Here is a 19,365-nt window from a genome sequence, read left to right on the forward strand (position 1 = left end):
TTAATAAGGAACGCCCATTGGTGGAAGATATATAATATCGTAACATTGCACCTGCCGTGGTAAGTAGGCGTTGGTACATGACTCTTTCATGACGAGGTTAGACTGCGAGCAGACGGATAAAATCGTATTCCGGCATTTGTTGCGACGGAGCGGTAACGGAGGGTGCGGTAAGGGGGTGCAAGAGCGCTCCCTCCACACCTCCCCCTTTTGAAAAAGGGTGAAAATAGATTCGACGCAGGCGCCCCAAGCGGCGAGAGGGGAGAACGCGCAGTCGCGGACCGGGGGTCCGCTTGGCGTCGCTGGAGAGTGTGGTGCGGCGGCCGCACCCAGCGCGGCACAGCAGGGCGATCCCAGCGGTGAGTGTGACCCTGAAGGAGAGCGAGCTGGTCGCATTGATTGAAGAGAGGGCGCGTTCGGAAGTGACTGACCGGTGCTCAACAGCCGGCCAATGCAGGTGGCGCCAAGCGGCCATCGGGAGAATCACCTCCTCATCACATCATATAATAAATAGGTACATTCTTAAGTAATTCGGACAACATCTCCTTATTCTAGCAATATTTCTCTATTTCCGTAGGACTGGGGAAAGAACAGAGAAGGTTGTTCAAATAAAGGCAGCAGGGAAGTTACTTTTTGTGGCGTTGAGTGAGTTCATCAAGGGATTTCTCTCTTATTTGGGGTGTGTTTACGACTCCCGAAGGCGTTGCCAAGTTCAACGAAAGACAAGACGGCAGGCCGCGCATCCTTCAAAGACAGTTGCTAAAACAAAGGCAGCAGAGAAGTTACTTTTTACGACGTTGAGTGAGTTCATTGTGGGACTGCGCTCTCATTTCGGGTGTGTTTACGGCTTCCGAAGGCGTTGCCAAGTTCAACGAAGGACAAGATGGCAGGCCGCGCATCCTCTCGCTCTCACGAGAACCCAGCGCTTGCTTCACTTGCATTTACATTTAGTAGGAACGCAATGCGTGGTGTCCTTTGCGTTTACACGCCCGGTCGCCATTAAACAACTGAATTCATTACATTCGGGAAGGTATGGATTTTCTGCTGAATCAATTAAAGCCATTAAAGCTGAATTCAACCGCTCACTCTGGTGAGTAAAAGCAACAGTTGGCAATCCGAGCTGTCTACTGAAACAGTTGGTGTCACCAGCTGTCAACCTATCCATTCGGTAATTAAGAAGAATCTGTCACGAAGAAAATGAATCTTATGCCACAGTCGCAGTGAGAAACAAAAGCGACTCGTGCGGAATATTTAATGTAGCTATAAATTTTGGGGGTTCCGGTAAATTTCCAAATGGCCTCGTTTTGTTTGTGGTACGGTATGGCAGTGGCGTAACTAGGAATATGCTTTGGGGGGGGGGGGGGGTGAGAGGGTAGTGGGGGCAACCCCCCTTGGAAACGGGGATTTAAGGAAAAAGTTTGAAAAATAACATTAAAATTTAACTTTAAGCAGGCGCAGTTAGTATGTATCAATTCCAGACAAGAAATTTAAATTATTTTTTGATTTCTCTGAGGCTTTGGGGGGGATACATCCCCTCATCCCCCCATAGTTACGCCACTGCGGTATGGTATTTGAAGGAGGCGACCGACAGCTAAGGTTATTGGCGCCTTTACACAATGGTAGAGAAACTTGGCCTCGGCATCAGCATGTTCTTAACGAAAGGGGTCAAAGGGATCACGGCTAAGCGTCCCATCCGACGGACGGAGTGCTGTACTTGAGGTGCCCTCAATATAGTAGTGTAGCAAGGGTCAGGCAGCCTCTGAGAATCTCCGCCACTGCCGGGATTTTAACCCGGACCCACAGGGTGGGAAGAAAATAATCAACTCATCATAGCAACGCCTTCCCCAAAGTATTCTGTTCACAAGTTGACGTACATCGTTCATTTGCGCGGAAAGTAATTTGGGCTTAAATAAGCCGAGGTGTTGGAAACAGCGGGAAAACTTCCGCTTCGCATTGCTTGTGACAGGGGACTGCATAGCGGCCCAATTCCATCCCACAGAAGGTTGATTTCTGTTGCCTCTTCGATCGCATTTTAATCGGCTTTCAAGTATGTCCGCAGCGCTGTAATGAGTGCAATGTGATTCACTTTTTTCCAAAATTTTGCAGTAAAATGTTCGTAATTTCACGTAAAAGCATTGAAGAGTTATGAATTTGATAAATAACATCATCATGTACAGAGGTGTCACGCCGTTCCGGCACTGGTTAACAAACGACATTATAGTAAAACAACACTTTTATCAATTTTTTTGCCTCAAAGTTTCAATGTATATTTTCGGAGCCAAAACAAAGCATTTTTAATGACATTTAAATCATAATTTGTCATAAAAAAAACATGCTGAGTAACTAAAACATACTAGGCAACGCCTTCTAAAAAAATTAAGTAAAATGCGTTCCGGCACTGCTAATTTTGCCATGACGTCACTGATCATGTATATAAATTTAGAATGACACCCCTAATTATACCTTATTTCCCCGCAGTGGCGTATCTAGGATAGGGACAATACGTGGGGGTTAACCTCGAAGCAGTAGTGGGGTCCAAACAAAATTACCTTTCTATCTAGTGTAAATCGGATACCCAAGGGGGAGGGGCTGTAGCCTCCTTAGATCCGCCACTGTTTCCCCGTGAAACTCGGATCAATTTGTTGCTAAGCGACGCAAGTGACGACTTCTATAAACCCATTTAAATGCGCGGTGGTTGACAACACACTTAGAGGCCGACTTGAGGACCCTCTATCGTAATATTCGTGGCTTGTGAATTCGCTATCAACTATCTACGTTCAAATTAAAAGTAAGTCAATTTTAAAGGAAGCCAAATTAAATTGAAATTTGTGACGTAGTGAAAGGGCTCTATGATAGCAATCATGGGTCCTTGTAAGTTCCACTGTTTATTTAAATCACAGAACGACCGGTTTCAGCTGTCGAGAAAACATCAGGTACAAGACCTCATCACGAATAATGACCTAATGGTCAGTAGCCCTTATGAGGTCTGTGGAGAGATAACGTTGGCCATTTTAAAGTCTTGAAGTTACCGTAAACGTCTCTGCTGTTGACCTTAATCCGCCTTTTTATTTGAAAATATCTCCATCCTATCGTTAGGAATGGAGTTATAATTTATGCATATTTTATGGTTAATATTCAGCGCTAATATTGATTTTTCGACTTTCTTATTATCATTCCGTATTCTACGAGAGAAAGTAAAGGGGACTGATGAAACTGTCCGCTAATCTTTTCACACCCACATATTTCTTCTATTTCACATCTTTCTTTACCTGTTCCATATATTTCATTCGATGTCTTCCTTTTCCGTTCTTGCCTTCCACTTTTCACTCGACGATTGTCTTCATCATGTCTCAAGATATGGCCCATAAGGTGGTTCCGCCTTATTATTATCAATGTTTTCATGAGGCCTCTCTTCTCTCCCACTCTTCTTGGGACTTCCTCGTTAATAACTCGGTCGATCAATTTGATCCTCATCATTTTTCTGTATCACCCAGTAGCGGATACAGAAAAAACTCAAGGGGGCCGCAAAAGCTATCTTGAGCTACCTTTACTTTTATCGTAATGAAAAATGATCAGTTCACATGTGAAGTTAAAGAAAGATTTATTTAAACTGATTATATATAAGACAATGCCATATTATGATATGAAAATGTTACAATCGTGGTTCTGCAATGTTAGGAAATGCGAGCGGACCCGCATGAGGGGGGGGCGCCCCCCAAATGCATCCGCCAATGGTAGCACCACGTTACGAAGGCCTCCACCCTTGATTTCTCCGGAGCTGTCATTGTCCAGAAAACTTGATACTTGAGAAATTTTATGCAACTGCTTCCTTAATAATTGCGGTCAAATTGCTACGGCGCACCTACTCGTGGGAGTGAATAGGGTGGTTTCCTATTATTTTTTATTGCCTAAATGGAGAGAATATTACTCCTGGAGTACGTATTTCACGCTTTTAGATTTTTAAATGGCATGCATACATTAGTTATAAAGCTACAGTACAAGTAATCTAATCTATATATGAGTTCTACCGCTGCCGTTATAGTCTCTTATTGATCGTGGAAAAAAAGACTGCCACCAAATTTCTTTGAAGAAACGTTTGACAGAAGCCGATCTTGCGAAAAATGTGGCGGATTTTGGTAACAGGGTCTATGGAGACCAAACAATAATAACCATGCCAGTTTCGGTAAAAACCAACGATGGCTTTAAACTTTATCACTACTCGAACGAAACTCGAAGCTTATTTTATAAAATCTATGATTTTCCGATGCGTTCGATTAGACAAAAATTAATATACTAGAAAAGGCAACCCGGATTCCATCAAAACCACTGTGGATGGTATTAATAGAAAGGCAACAGACGAAGTCATGGCAAGACATGGAGTTGGGAAAAATTCGAACCTATCGTGGGGAACACTTATAAGGAATAATAGCCCTGGTGAAGTTAGGATTCGTCAAGTGTCTCGTGGGAAGATTTTTGGATGGGGAAGTAAAAGATGATGCTATTTCGCACTCGTCCGACCACATCTTGAATATGCAGCGAGCGTATGGGATCTGTTGGAGATAGACTTAATCCGTGGACTGAATAACATACCACGGAAAGCTACGCGATTCGTGAAAAACTGCTATGGGCGTAGGTACAGATAGCGTTATTTAAATATTAAACGAATTAGGCTGGGAGCCGCAGGAGAATCGGAGGTTGCGCGCTAGGCTTGTATTGCTTGAACAATTGAGAATAGATATCTTTAAGAACGACACGATGATTATCGTACTAGAGCCCCACTATATATCCAGGTCCGACAGAAGCGATAAATTAAGAGGTATTTTGCCGAGCGTATTATATGGAAATTCGTTTTTACCCCGAACCATAAAGGACTCGAATAAATGTTAGTTATTTTGTTTGAGCTTTTACTTTTTAAATGTAAACGGCTAGTGTCCTAACACCCCCTGCCACACGCCTTTTTAGGCGGTTTGCAGTGTCGTATGTAGATGTAGATGAAAGCACCCCCCGAAGAAAAGATCTAACCACGTGGCTGTGATGAGCAAAGGTGTCATGGTGCCGCAACACCTTTCCGGCACTGGTTAACAATAATACACAATAGTCAAGTGACACCTTAGTCAATTTTGTTGCCTCTAAATTTCTAATTTATGCATTCCTAACCAAAACAAAAAAATTTGTAATGAAACGTAAATAATGACTGGTAATAAAAAAAACGGAGTAACATTTCACTTCTAAAGAAAGTTAAGGAAAGAGCGTTCCGTCACTGCTAATTTTTCCATGACGTCACTGGTGATGAGACATGAGTGGATGGAGGGAAGGATGTTGCACGAATTAAAGATGCCGAAGTTAGGAGAGAGAGAGAGAGCGAGAGAGCGAGAGCGAGTTGAAGTGCAGAGGGCGAAGCAAGCACTCGTGGATGAAAGTCGGTTTAGGAAAGGGCCGCCTGCTAGAGCAACAAGTGGGGGAACAGTATAGAAAGAGAGTTTACTCTCACTTGCTTCCGACGACGCTGCCGACATCTATCGGAGGCCATGATGGTTCAAGTAGGGAGGAGAATGACCTTTGACATTACCTCATTCATTCCTAGTAGTAGATAGTATTAATTTGGGTCCTGGATACGTCGACGGCTACGGTCATTGGGCATCACTCAGTTCTTTGAATCGGATTAGAAATTGGTTGCTGATAAGGAAGCATTGTGAGAAGGGTTATTTTATGCCATTCGCTACCCGAATGAAAGCTTAAATATTCGAAATTTGGCCGTTCTGTTAATACGCGTGGAGTTTAAATTTGCCATGCGGTTCGCGGATGATCGAGCGTTCGGCGTAAGGGTCTGCAATCCCTCATTTTTACAATAGATTACCGGTGCAAGGATTTTTAAATGAGAATTATTCACAAGGAAACTGAAGTAACGCGGTTTCGTAAGCCATTTCAAGAACAACCTTCCATTATTTCATAGAATACTCGCACTAAAACAAATGGTTTTACGTGAAATATATTTAAAATGTCAATCATTTAGATATTTTCATTTTTATCGTTTTTTTACAATTTTGCTTTAAAATGGCAATTATAACAATATTTTGGTAACACTTTTGAATTATTTGAAAACGAAGAAGAAAAATACTCGTCGAAAATGTGTGTTTGCATTACTTCTCGACAAATGTAGCGTCGAAAATTTGGTGTTCGCCAAAAACAGCCGCTTAGGAAATATTCGTCATAAAGCTGGTTCTTCTATTTTCACAAAGCATGGGAAGTTGTATTTTTTATTTGAGGAGGAAAGCACGTTTAACACTGTCATTAAGATACGAGAGATCAGGGGTCAACTCCAGTCAAAGTTGGTGGGGGATGTAGTCGAGACTAGGAGCGTCGAAAATGCCCGAATAGGGGAAAAATCGTACCGTATCGAAAACTTTTTGATGTGGTATAGCCTAGCCTAACTAACAACCCTCTAAAACCCCCGATCCCTAGGTGAGTGGAGGTCTGGGCCCCGCAAACGTGAAAAAGTTTTTCGGATATCATGAAAAACTTGAAATCTGCGAACTTAAGTGAAAGAATACAATAGTGCGGAATTAAACTATTTGTAATTTTCAACTTAAACAGTCCTCGTCATGAAATCGATCGATTTGACTTTCACAGAATGAAAATTCATGCATTTCACGTTTTTTAATACCTGTGTAATTTACAAAGGTTTTACAGTCCTTTAAAAATACAACTTCCACTGAGAAAATAATGAAAATCTTAATCATCTTTTCTGCAGAATTTGTATTTTACGAGAGACAGGGGATGTAAATTCGGATTTTTTTAATTTTATTAAAATGTTTTTAAATCTACGTTTAAAGATAAATTAATTTATAGATAACCGAAAAGTGCATGACTTATTGATAGAAAAAGACCTACTGCGAATCGTTAAAGTACTCGGCATGACCTAAGGTCATATCGGTACGATTACAGGGGAAAGTAAATGATTTTTCCCTTTATTAAATATTACGCTATTTTCGTATTCTTTGGTGAATCTGTGAAGGTTTAACTGTGGTTATTCCGCGGTCTTTACCTACAGTTAATTTTATTGCATATGACAGTGTTCATACGTCTTTATCACATATCAGTGTTCAACAGTTGTCCTTTCACGGAAACGTGGCCTCCTATGCGCAACCTTACCTTTTCAATACACTAGTTATATATTTATTTAGCAATTAAGAGAGTTATTATTCACAAACAGTGAGGTACCATATTTCAGAAGAACATATGCTAAGTATTCGTGAAAAATGACGTATATCTACTTGGAAGTGGTACTCTACCAACTTCGCAAGGTGCATTTGTCTGTTAGGGCGACGACACCGTTGTGCGAATATTTTCTGCCCGATATAAGAGAAGGCAAAGTGCAACTGCTAAAGTCGTCAATATTTGCGGAACAAACCGCAGTAAACCTTGGCCTGAAACTAGAAAAAAAACTATACCTGTTCCACCGACATAAATATTTCATTTAACTATCACTACATCGCAATCTCTTTATAAACTGTTCCGAATATGAGCTACCAGATTAATATCCTTTATGTTTTACATTTATTTTTATAAATTTCTGTTTCGTAATCAAACGGAGACTATAGATACACCAATATTCATCACCTCTTCCATGCATAATACCTCGTAAAGCCGAGGGATACCTAACTTAGTGGACAAAGTTATGCCAAAAAAATGTTTAGAAACATTCTTGTTAATTCTCGTTAAGTCGATATAATATCATTCTACTTAATACCTATCCCTCTAGACGAGGAAGTGTTTTTTTTTACTCTCGATACCTCCACTGCACAAGCGCTCAGCAATCGCTCACCGAATCAAATCCGCTCATCTAGTACTACTTGGGCTACTAGATGAGCGGTTTTTTATACGGTTTTATTATAGCGTATTTTTTATAGCGTTTTTGCAGTGGAGGTATCGCTTTGATTGACATTAGTGATTAATTGATTAGCTCAAAAAACTGCTCTCGGAACACTTTGTGGCCAGAGGCACTACACATAGTAACCTGCAAACCGCCTTACCAGGTGTGTGGCGGGGGGTGTTAGAACGTCAGCCGTTAACAGGAATGTGACAATAAGCTCTTATAAAAAAATTTTTTTTTTAAACCAGCCTTTATATTTAGATTACAGGGGATGAGCAACGTTTATATATGACACAAAGCAAAAAAACTCAGTGACCCCGAAAAACCAAAAGTGACGTATTAAAAAAGTCACTATATTTATTAAATTTTCAGTGAATGGTAAGCCCCCTATGTTTCAAAATGCCACCCCTATGCTTTTAAATGCCTACTATGTGGATATGCCTAAAGTGGATAACTTTTAATGTGGTCGCAAAACACGAAAATCGACCATTTGGAACTTCTTAGATCAAAAACATGTTTTGGGGGGCTATAGGTTGACTGGGGGGTGGTTAAAGGGGGGTTGGAGAGAAAAAGTTATATTTTCATGTATTGTCATCGGAAATGAAGAAGTGTGCAAAATTTCAGCGTTTTTGCTTCACAGGAAGTGAGTCAAATTTGAGTTACAAGATTTGTACCAGACAAACAAACAGACAAACAAACAGACAGGTTGGTGAGTTGATATGAAGGCTGGAAAAAGAGAAAAGAATATGCGCGCACTGAGTACCACTTAGCATTTATTTAAGTTCTTAATTTTTCGGAGGAAAAACGCATATCTCTAACTATCAGTTCAAAATATCTCCCTTAATACGCAGTTTCCTCCAGACCTAGAAGTGAGGTTATGGACCTACAATTAGATTATGACCTTAGATCTTTTTCCACATAGATCCTCTCCGTATGGAGCCTGCTGATTAGATGCTGCATTCAAAGTTCTTGTTCCCCTAAGAAACAAATTCCTTCATCGTTAAAAATGAAGAACAGTGCAAGCATGTTATGGAATATTTAATACCTCGTCGAATTATCTCCTGGAATTGAGTAGTAGTAGGAATTGAGTAACGGGTTTATTGGATTTTATCGCTGGATAATTCCCTTAAAATTGACTAGGTGCATTTCTCCTATCATTACTCCAAGCCATCGACCGAGGACGCATAGGACCTTATCCTACCAACGGAGACCTTCACGAGCAGGAATTTTCAGGCTGGGGAAGAAGAGGAAAATTTACTTTACAATGCTTAAATATGGACTCAATGTAAAGGAGCTTCAGTAAAATACGGAATTTCTGCAATATTTAATTATTATGCAATTACATGGTCAATTATTAAGCAATCCCCTCAGATGTCTGAGCTGGTGCTTGGCATATAGCCCCGCAGGGCCTGTAAAAAGGCCCCGTTGGCCCCTCTATCGATTTTTTCGTGGCGCGACGACCCGAAAATCAATGCTTTCGGAGAGTGGGTGGAGTTGAATCAATGGAGACCTTCACGAGCAGGAATTTTCGGGCTGAGGAAGAATAAAATTTGCATTAAAATGCTGCGATGTGGACTCAATACCGAGAAGCTTCTTGGGTAAACCGGAATATCTACATTTAGACGCTAAATTGAGAGTTCTTGTTCCCTTAGGTAACAAATTCCTTCAGCGTTAAAAATGAATTACGGTGAAAGTATGTCATGTAATACTTAATACCGTGGAGGCAAACAGCACTGTTTCAGCAACTAGTGTCATTGTTCGACATTGGGGTATGCCGGAGCTAATTCCTTCTTTTCAGCATAACTCCGTTGTACATAGAAATGTATTCATTTGTTGGATAATTGATTTCAACCACGTTATAGGTGGAACACTGCTTGAAATTGGGTGACTTCAAAAAATATTTAAATACATGATTTATTATTTAAATCTCGAAATATTTGCATATATATAGTGGTATAAATGGCGTAGTTTTAAATTTAGAAATGTTAAAAATTACTGAAATGTTATTTTGATTACTGAAGCAACTGTTCTGATCATTACAGTTTATAAAGTATCGCCCGTCATACATCTCATTTTAAGTGAAAGAGAAAAGCATTAGTCCAAATAGAGCGTAAAATTAATTTTTTATATTGATAAACAAATTTTTTAATGTGCAAAATTCTGATTAAGTTTAACTGTTTGCAAAATTCCTCGGCCTATACTGCGAATCGCCCCTGGGATGTTACACAGCATTTCACTCAATCTTTCCACGATATCTTTCATCCTTTCATTCGCGATATCAACTGTACCTTCATATTTTCGAACTATTTTCTAAATAAAAATAAACGAAGATAGATCAAAATATGATTAAGGATAGTGCCCTGAAGTTATTATAGATTAATCTCAATTTCCCCTTAAAATTTGATCGAAATAGCTCCGCAGGACATATCTAGATAAATGATTAAATTAGATAGATATGGGTAGCGAGAGACCCTTGTCATATTGATATTCAATTTCTACTCACTGCTGGGTCATCAATAAATTTTAGAAAATTGTATGCCCAAAATTAAGAATGTGAAATTTTATTTCAGTAGAGCAGAAAGGTATGTTAGTCCTGAAAATTGAATTGAACACCTGGTACCACTTTTTTCTGAGGATTAGCCCATAATTATTTTCACTATTTGGTTCTGCAAAATTCGGTTTGTCGCAAATGAGGCATTACTTTAGTGACCAGCCTAATCCTGCATCAACTCTTGTATTTTAAGACTTGGATGAAGACAAAAACGGTGTTCAGTGGTTAAGCGGTGCTTTATTTTCCCAATAGTTAAACTCGTACCAAAACATTTGGATGTGGACTCAATTCCTATTAGGTATGATTCGATTCCGATTCCAATTCGGATTCTTTCAAATAGATTCCCGATTCTCGATTCCCGACTTCATTGATTCTTTTTCATACTAACAGGTGGGATAATGATGTGACAGTAGCATTGCTGTCCTTAGAATTTAAGAATTTAATGGAATACAATGACAAAGTGGCCCCAAAAGTATAATTATTAAAAATAGCGAATTCGTATTATAGTAATATATCCCCGGTTTTAATAAAATAATAAACACCTGAAGTGTTTCAAATATGAATTTCTAAATTAATAATGTACGGTGTGCAGTAGCTCAGGTGTGTGGCATTTACGCTCTTAGCTTATATCCTATTTTCAAAATATTTATCTTCCTGGAATCGATAGAATCGGAATCGTCTTAGGGCGATCGAATCTCGATTCCGATTACGTGCCCGAGAATCGATGGAATCGAGAATCGACTCATCCCTAGTTGTAACGTATCGACATTCCCGACTGCCGCTTTTTATATTATGCTCGAATATTACAAAATGTATACAGTACTCCTGGCCGCTTGACTCGCCTCTACACGCACACCTGTCCCGCGTCCAGTCTAAAGGCCGTTTTACACGGTACACGGAATTGCGCAGTCTAACGTACGTGTGAAGGCGCAATCAAAATTGCGTCGTGTAAAGCGGTGAATTGCTAGAACACATGCGAGAATGCGTGGATGCGAGACGGCAAAAAAGGCCCTGTTCTAATTTCGTTCATGCATTCGCGCAATTCCACGCCATTTTAGAAATTAATGCAGCTCTAACCTGCGCAATTCCGTGTACCGTGTAAAACGGCCTTAATAGTGGCTGGCAAGGCTCGCCGAACAGCGACTAGTTCAAATAACAAGCGGGAACGACCAAAATGTCGAACAAACGGAAATGGTCTCCACGGTGTGTTCTAACTACGTGATCAACGCCTTCAAGAAAAAAAGGATGCCTTAGCTACGTAGATTATAGAGCTAACGTGTAGGCCAATTTCTGAAAAGACTATTGGATCAAAATGATTGCAGCGAGCGTATGGGATCCGGTGCAGAAAGACTTAATCCGCGAACTGAACAAAACACAAAGGAAGGCTGCGCGGTTCGTCAAAAACCGCTACGGGCGTACAAACAGCGTTACTCAGATGTTAAGCGAATTAGGCTGGGAGCCGCTTGAGACTCGGAGGCTGCGCGCTAAGCTTAGATTGCTTGAACAATTGAGAATGGATATCTTTAAGAGCGACACAGAGAACATAATATTAGAGCTACATTATATTCCCAGGTCCGATAGAAGCGATAAATTAAGAGAGATGTTTTGCCGAACGGATAGATATGGGAATTCGTTTTTTCCCCGAACCATTAAGGACTTTAATAAACGTTAGTCCCAACTTTGTTAGAGCACTTCATTTTTTATGTTTATATGGCTGGTGTCCTAACACCCCCTGCCACACGCCATTTAGACGACTTGCGGGTATTATGTAGATGTAGATGAAAGGAATGTGAAAGAATATTTTAATGGCTCGATCGTGAAATTTAATTTTAATCGATCTATCAAATTCATAACTTTTCAATGATGTTCCTCACGATTTCAAATACCGTATTGCAAATATGTATTGAGAATTAACGTATAGCCGAGCGTACGTTTCAGGAAAATATTTGAAATGTGCCCCAAGTGCAACATAAATCATGCTTCCATGGGAAGGACTGGGGCCCCCAGTGAGTTGTCCCATGATCAAAACATTCGTCAAATGTCTGGGAGCTAGAGGTCAAAAATATTATCTTTGGAGGCCAGTGTGTCGCGGGATTTTTATCAGATGTCACTAGTCTGATGTCCTACGGCATTCAGTCAGATTTGGCGTTGAGGCGTTTACCAACTATCGGGAATGAGGTCATAAACTGAGTTAAAAAATCGTGAATCATTGAAAGAATTCGGTAATTGAGAAAGAAAAAATAGTGACGACGGCAAGTAAATCTTTTAACCATTCCGCCATTCTCTCGTAAGCTTCAAATAAGAAACGCGAAAGTTGCGGACCACTTTTCCTGATTTAATGACGTCTTAAGGTAATTCATTTTATCTCTCAGAGAAAATATATTAAATTGAGGTAAAGGATCTTTCACAGGAGTGTATACAGCAATGAGCCACGCGAAGTCTATTCACAAGGCCGAGGAGTAGCTGAGAAGCGGCAGCATGCACGAAATGAGCTCATGACGTCATCAACTTATCTGCGAGAGGGTTGTATCCGTCGATTTTTCATCGCAAACAGTTCAAGAGTTAGGAGGCGCATCGAAAAACCGAATAATGATGGCATTATCAAGAAGAACGATGTCATCATTCCGAGGCATCGAGAGCGAAAAGGGATCGGGCATGAAACTTCAGTATTGTGAAACTAATTTTAAAGAAAAAGTAGTGAAGTTATTTGCAGTATAGTGCATTTTTTCATCTGATCATTTATATTCAGACGAGTTTCAAAACATCGCTTTACGATGACAGCACTAAGTTACCACATTCGTGTGAATGCTCGAAAGCTATATCCGATGTACCAACAGAGGTCGTGTGATCGGGACATTTCTCACGGTAGGGTGGACCACGTTGCACTTCAGGAATTTTTTTGAGGGTGTACGAAGGCTGCACCCGGGATTTAAACCCGAAACCTCTCGATCAGCAGCCAAGCACTCTACCCAATAGTCTACCACGCTACCCTTTGGACCACGGTATGTATGGTGGACACTGGATTGGGACCCTGGGAGCGTTTCTCGCAAGGATACGCTCTGAATGTTATTATCAAAGGGACTGCATGGAGGAGGCCCAATTCTATCCTATATAAGGCAGATTACTGCTGCCACTTCGGTCGCATTTTAATCAGTTTTCAAAAATGTCCGCGGCGCGGTAATGAATGCAATACGATCCACTTTTTTTCCAATATTTTGCTGCATAATGTTTACATTTGCGGGTAATAGCATTCAAAAGTTGTGAATAAGATAGATCACATCACTAGATCGTCCACTTCACATTCTCTTTTCTTCCGCAAACTCACATCTTGAACGTCTCAAGTATTCTCTCGTCCTCCTTCCTCGGTGTCCACGTTTCCGCACCATAAAGCGATACACTCCATATCACATTCTTCCCTTGTCTTTTCTTTAAACTCTTACTAAACGATCCTCTCATAAGCTCCTTCCTGTTCATGAACGCCTCCTTTGCGAACCCAATTATTTCCCTGATGTCCTCACTTACTATCGTATTCGATTTCCTCCAATTTTCCAATGTAGCTGAATTGCTCTACCTTCTCAAGTGATTCCCCCAGCTACTTTTATCTAGAGTCCCACATTCCTCGCTGGCAATAGCAGCGCGTAATACAAAGCAGCGGCTGCTGTTAGCAGTGGCATTTCCCTCTCCGTGCAGTGGCGTGGCGCTACAAACATGTGGCTGATGTATTAATACTTGCCGTCGAGCAAGGCGCTAAAAAAAGCGCTGCTGCGCCTTGGCTGGAGTGAACCGCAGCGCGTTGGCTGGAGAGAAGCGCAGCAGAGCCATCTCTGGGACGAAAATTAGACAATTGTAGACACGACGATGCAATTGAGTGACAAAATCCGCCAGATAAACACCAGCCAGGACATAAAAAAATATCAAATCGGCTCCATGAACTCAGCCAGGAATTACAAATAGAGCTTTGGAGGATTCTGCCCCAATTCCCCGGAATTTGTTTTGGCTTGCTGTAATAACTGCGTGCGATGCACCTGCGGAGGGGCCCACTAAACCACGGGTACCCCCGACATCTTATTTCCCGATGCAGCTAATAATTTCAGCCATCGAATTACTTTGATGAAGGCTATCGATAATTCTATCCCAAAACTTGAATTTTTTTAGGCTAGAATGGGGACCAAGCCATAAGAAGTAAGTCCGTTTTGGCAGCAAAACCGATGGCTTCAATTTTCAGCACAATAAAAACGAAATTTATAGGTTTTCAAATGAAATTCATGTTTTACTAATTGTGTGCGAATCGACAAAATATAACCCGTAACCCGTCTACCTCCAAAGCACCTCTCGAAGAAATTTTCTTGCTACGTTCCTGTATTCACAAACTCGTGAGGTTTTTTCGGTTTATCGTGATTTCCTCCCTTATCTCAGATATATTCAAATCCACGCCGACGCACTATGGGATAAAAAAGCTCTAAAATAATTTTATTCATTCTAAAAACTCACGTTAACGTTTTCAGACAAATTTTGTTTTGATATGCCGCACTAATTACTTCGCTATAATTGAATACGAATAATACATGTGTCGTCAAACTTCGGTAAATTTTTCAGAAAAATTTCACTCTTGACTCTCTCGGAAAAAATACCATTATTAGCTTCTTGCTGTCCTATAATCGTATCTAATTCAATCATGGGTAACAATCTATATTCCTGAAAAAATTCGGTTTATCATGAAGGGTTTTCTTAAAGTCATGATTGGTCCATGCTTTTGTTTAATTATTAACTGTAACTGTACAATAAAGTAGCTGAGCCTAGCTTCAGTCAAATTTTTAAAAACACATGCAAGAAAAACAGTAATTCGTGTCACATAGTTACGCAACCCTCGGTAAAAATTATTTCACGCCAATCCATGACTATTGTATATCAAAATTAACGTCCAGCTAATATTTGTGTCCCTAAGTTGGGCATTGGTTTTTCGGGTTCATAGTGGAGTCCGGTTAACGAATAAGGATTTCATGCTTACGGCGTTTCATGATTCATTTATTTTTCTAATTATGGAGGGGGGAGGGACTCTGCGCTCCCCTTATATTCGCCCTTTAAGGGTAAGTAGTTTGAAATTTCCTAATAATATGAGAACCCTACGTGTGGAATTTTCTAAGGGACGATTTCAACATGTAGTTCCTGAGATGGCCACATTTAGACGCCAAAGGATCTATGCGTTATTTTTTTCACAACACAATGTATTTTTCTTCGAGGTCGCCAGTCGTGGGAATTCTTATTTGTGTACAGCGGACTGCGTCAAGCGCTGCTGTTTACATTTGCGATGCTTGCTCGTTCCAATGTTTTTCTGAAGCTTTTGATTATTTTTTCAGTCATCAAAAAAACGGTGTTTTCATATGATATAACGTTTCTCATTAAATGTTTGGAGGAGCTGCTAAGTATTACAAGTTACGATGAAGATGAAGGTTGTGTGGTTACGTTGAAATGTACGATGCTTTTCTGCCTTCTCATGAGTTACGATACTTTATTCTTATTTTTTAGTCGGTGTCATATAATTATGATTTGCGTATCATTTTGTGTGTCTATGTATACTTCCGAGTACTGATATGGAAGAGGATGTTGAAATCAGTATGTAACACTGATTTCAACATCCTCCTCCAGATAGAAGGGTAAAAGTTTGGGTAAACGAGGGAGAGGAAGAAAAAGGATAAATTTAGTGGAAGCGTTGGACAAGCGTTGCGAGGAATGTGGAATGAAGATCAATCACAAGAAGGTTATGCAGTTTGTAAAGTATCGCGAGCGAGGAATGAGAGACTCAGCATAAAAATAGGTTGGGAAAAATGTGAGCAGGTAGATCAATTCATCTATTTGGTCAGCACATCAGAGGAAAACGAATACAGCACTAAGGACATCTGGAAGGGAATTGCGTTAGCAAAGGAGGCGTTCATGAATAGGAAGGAGGTTATGAGAGGATCGTTACGTCAGAGTTTAAAGAAAAGGCTGAGGAAGAGTCTGAAGTGTAACGCTTTACGATTTACGATGCGGAAACATGGACACTAACGAAGGAGGGCGAGAGAAGACTGGAGGCGTTCGAGATGTGGGTGTGGCCAAGGTGCGTATAATAGGCACCTATTATACGCACCTTGGGTGTGGCGAAGAATGGAGAAGGCGGAGTGGACGGAGAGGAAATACAGTGCTCGACTTGGTGGGTGATGTGATGCAGCTTCCAGATGAGATACGAAGGAGACAGAAGTTTTGAATGGAGCGAGTAATAAGCAGGGAGGGGATGTTAAAAAAAAACTATTGACGCTTACCTAGTGCATACTGTTTAACATACGAGTGGTAAAGTTTTCTGCTCAAGGGCTGGGATTTTTGAAATGTTGAGCGGCCATTCCCGGGGCTCCAACCCTGTCGTGTATGAAGTGCTTGAATGTGTTATTTCCGTTTATTTTATTCGTTTCTGGAATGACAATTTAATACTGTTTTACTCTCTACGCACAATATACCATATTTGATTTTATCTTATTTTTGACATTAAAAGCTACCTATTCAATGCAGTAATTTATTTCTATGTGCACTGGAAAATGGTACACGCAAACTTCAGAGCAAATCTTTATTTTTCTATGAAGCGTGAAAGTTTTTTTTTCAAATATATTTGCTAAAATAATTTAGCAAATTTTACATCAGGATCTTTGCGACGACTAGAAATATTGACGTTAATTTTTTTAATTTTTGTTAGCTCAAATTTTTACGTCTAGTTTATTTTTATGACGAATCAAGTTACTGTCAAATTTGTAAAATAATAAAATTTGAAAAAAAAACAAGAAAAGTCGAAAATATTGAAAATTAAATATCGCCTTTCATTAAAGCGGTCTCTAAAGCAATCCCTAAAATATACGTACGTTGGTAAAAGTTTTGGACTTCTGTCCGTCTAAAGTGGGGTTTGGCCCTACTGCGCGCCGGCCAGTAAAGGAATCCTTAATTATCTACCTTTATCGTGAATTCAAACCGTTGAACTCTCGCATTCAACGATACGGCCTAAATCAGACGTTCATTTTTTCCGTCCCTCCGAATGATAGTCCGAGCAATAGTTTTTCAGGGACTAACAAAATGATCGCTTTACCCATCATTTCCTGAATCACACGGTCATTCCCACCGTTCCTTTTTCCATAGCCGCTCCGTGCACATTATACGTTTTCGCCCGTACGGAAAAAAACCACACGGTTATAAATCGTGGCCAGTTGCTTTTCATACTGTTCGATTTTTACCGTACAAAAGGATTACTATCAACAGCACTAGAGACAGCTCCCGCACGACTGAACCCGTCTAGTGTGAAAGTGTGCATTTGTTTACGTAAATCACTAAGCAGAAAGACGATATGGTAGCCGTGTGGCCCCAGTGGCACTTGGACGACTGCAATGCGGCTAAAAATCGTGCCCGTGTTTTAGCCGTACAATGTGAAAGGTATCGTAAACTTCTTCAGTGGACTGATAAAAAAAGGCCCGTGCGGTTTTTTCCCGCACGGTCGAAAACGAGTAATGTGTAAGGAACTTCATTCCATCCATTTCTGCGTTTGAACTGTCATCCCATGAAATTCCAACCGTCGCGTTACATACGCTGTAAGCAGCCTTGCATTCTGATTGGCTGAAGGACGGTTCCAGCGATGGTTTCAGCCACGGAAAAAGGGACGTGCCGAGTGATGGAAAAAGGGATGGAAACCCCATCCCTCGAGCTATCGCGGAAAATATCGATCGAAACGGTCGTTTAATTCGCCATCGCTGAAGTGGTCGCCGGAGCTGTCCCTCCAAATTGATGGAATGAATGATAATGTGATTCAGGCTTGAGTATATGAATTTCCAAGACTGATTGTGCCATCCCGTAGTGCTTACAAGAATTCGAGAATCCAGACGAGCAATGCGCCAACTATCGGCCGAATTCGGAAGCAGAGCTCCGAGGATACCAAGCAATGCCCTAAAGAAACCACGTTGACAAATCGTTGGTATTTCTGGGAATTTACTGATTTTTATAATCATATTTTTTGTTTTAAGCTATCATAATGTCGTTGGTAATATATTTTATGCATTCATATTCATGTAAAATGCCTAATAGTTGTCATTGATTGCTACAGTTCATCATTTACTGGGACGGTGGTTTGTTTGCTTAATGCACTTGGGGAAATCGACGTATTGCACTTTTTCTTTTCTAGCCTCCTAAAATAATATTTTTTATCAGGGTCACGCATTTATGGTTATTAGGAACCCTTTGAGTAATCGCCGTGAGATAGTAGAGGATACGTAATCTAAAATTTATTCATTCCTTAATTTTAACTGCTATTTGTCCTTGCCCCAAGGACTCTAAATACCTCCTCAATGCCAAGAAATATCTTCCTTGATATTTTGTACTATAATTCTCGCAGTGGCTCGACGAATCATCCGATTACACCTATTTTATCATCACAACAATACCCCCGATGCGTCGGCCATTTTGACAAATTACGTCACTGCCTTCAGCGCCGCCATCGGTGATTTGAGACTCGAATAGTATTGCCTCGTACACATTACGATTGTCCGAGCGATCGTCCTAACGATAGTTAGCCCAACTAGCCATGTAAATGCATGTCCTGACAATAGTTGACGTAGTTCCGAACGTTGTCACTTTACGATGGTTAGGCGCTGGGAGACCGGAAAAGGAAGCGACAAGAGAAAGGCAAAACGCTCGTGAAGCTCTATTTTTTTCATGTATTTGTCTTAGGAAGGAAGAATATGAGCGGAAGAAAAATGATTCGCTTAATACACGTTAAACACAATAATATCTTGTCCCTGCATACCTTAACAGGTTTGCTAACCGTCAATTTCTCGTTCCCTTTAAATGTCAGCACTAGAGGGCAGCACAGGTTTTAACCATCGACGTGTGAATGCACGATAGTTCCGACAATCGCTGGAACAATCGTAATGTGAAT

The 19,365-nt window shown here is 40.5% G+C and overlaps 1 protein-coding gene across 1 annotated transcript in view; it reads left to right on the forward strand.

The window, feature by feature from the left end:
• Window positions 1-270: 270 nt before the first annotated feature.
• The window catches only part of LOC124154420 (neurotactin-like), a 46,839-nt gene continuing 27,744 nt past the window's right edge, over window positions 271-19,365 (forward strand). Inside the window, exon 1 of the mRNA XM_046528127.1 lies at window positions 271-511. The gene's annotated coding sequence lies outside the window, so the exon portion shown is untranslated. The remainder of the gene's footprint in view (window positions 512-19,365) is intronic.

The sequence above is a fragment of the Ischnura elegans genome, chromosome 2, assembly GCF_921293095.1.
Source record: "Ischnura elegans chromosome 2, ioIscEleg1.1, whole genome shotgun sequence".
Classification (NCBI taxonomy): domain Eukaryota; kingdom Metazoa; phylum Arthropoda; class Insecta; order Odonata; family Coenagrionidae; genus Ischnura; species Ischnura elegans.